Source organism: Nanorana parkeri, unplaced genomic scaffold (genome assembly GCF_000935625.1).
Source record: "Nanorana parkeri isolate BGI_ZX_2015 unplaced genomic scaffold, ASM93562v1 scaffold208, whole genome shotgun sequence".
Classification (NCBI taxonomy): domain Eukaryota; kingdom Metazoa; phylum Chordata; class Amphibia; order Anura; family Dicroglossidae; genus Nanorana; species Nanorana parkeri.
The window spans coordinates 1,685,569-1,687,203 of record NW_017306476.1 but is presented as its reverse complement, the minus strand read 5'-3'; the positions used below and the strand labels follow the sequence as shown (position 1 = coordinate 1,687,203).

Here is a 1,635-nt window from a genome sequence, read left to right as displayed (position 1 = left end):
ACTGGTTGTATTGTGGGGGGTGCGGTGCGGGGCACAAATAGAAACCATACAAATAACACAGCTGTGACATTTGCAAGTTTCCTCCCCGTCAGCTTTCTGCCACATGTGTCCATTAGAGAGATTTCCCTTCACTTCCTGTCCAATAGCCACAACAGGAAGTGAGAGGAGATCCCTCCAAAGTGATGAAAATCCCCGGTGGTCAGGAAGCTCACCAGAAATAGTGTCCCCATTGGACGATTTCCCAACTATTCCTGTTCAGATTACACTTTTAGTGACAGAGATCAGCAGGACAAATGGAGAAGGTGAATCTCCCTAATGGGAAAACAGACAGCAAAATGAACCTGACAGGTGTTCTCAACCCCCTTCCACTTTATTTAAACTCAAAATAATTGAACCATTAGGGATAGGCACCACACTCCTTATTTGAAATGTATACAAGAAAAATAGAGAAAAACGGGGCTTTTAAAGTGTCCAAACCATAAGAAATATCCATCAAAACTACATGGTTTTGTATAAAAAATAGATTTTATTACATTAAAATAATCATGATTTAAAGGTGGACTGGAGGGAGGTGATTGCGAGATAGTGTGTGAGACTAAGGATCCAGCCATTTTTGTGAGCATGAAGTGGGTTTTGTATTGTTATTATTTGCTATTCTCATGAGAGAATTGGTTATGGAGATTACCATACTTAAACCTATTTTGATACAATGTTTTAGAATACCTCTAACCTTCCTGGTGAAGCACATACAGTTGCAAAATGCGTCGAAGACTGGGCCCACAGTGGATTACACAATTAATAAATGGTTAAGGACTAATAAGGAGTCTAGGATATATGAGTATAAAAATATATACACACATGTGAGTACCATAAGGAGGCAGCTTGTTTTTAATGCACTATTGTATCAAATCAACGACATTTTGAATGTAACCAAGTCTTTCAATCAAGTCTATTTTAATGTAATTAAATCTATTTTTTTATACAAAACCATGTAGTTTTGATGGACATTTCGTATGGTTTGGACACTTTAAAATCCCTGCTTTTCTCTATTTTTCTTGTATAACCCTCCACTTTATGCAAAACTACAAAAAAAAAAATAATAATAATAATATGGGAACAGTATTACCAGCCAACTGATTTGCCATTCTATTCAGTCAGTCTTGTAAATCAGCTATTTAGTATAGCCCAGCCCAGCTTTCTGCTGTGGCACCCTTGATGTGTCTTCTGGCTTCCTCAGGAGTGCCTCAAAATTATGTGGTAGCGGGGTTATGATGTAAAGGGGGAACTCTGATGTGAAAGAGGGGACTCGGATATGAAAGGGAGGCTTCTAATGTGAAGGGGGCTCCTGATGTGAAGGGGGGAATCTTTAATTGAAGGGAGCACTTCCATGTGAAAGGGGGAACACTACATTTTTGGTGGGTTTTTGCTGGACTCCCGCTTAAAATCTGTTACACTTTAGGCTGGGTGCCTCAAGATTTTGCATACTTTAAAAGGGTGGTGTGCCTGAAAAAAGGTTAAGAAACGCTAGTATAGCCAGACCTTTTACTCTAGTAAAGCAACAGCGCAGCTTGGTCAAGAACACCCCCCCCCCCCCCCCCCCCCCACAAACACACTAAGAGGGAGAAAAAGCACGGA

At 40.2% G+C, this 1,635-nt stretch overlaps 1 protein-coding gene across 1 annotated transcript in view; it reads right to left on the bottom strand.

Annotated features, from left to right (window-relative positions):
- The window catches only part of MBOAT1 (membrane bound O-acyltransferase domain containing 1), a 49,949-nt gene that overhangs the window by 11,698 nt on the left and 36,616 nt on the right, over window positions 1–1,635 (bottom strand). The gene's annotated exons all lie outside the window — the stretch shown is intronic.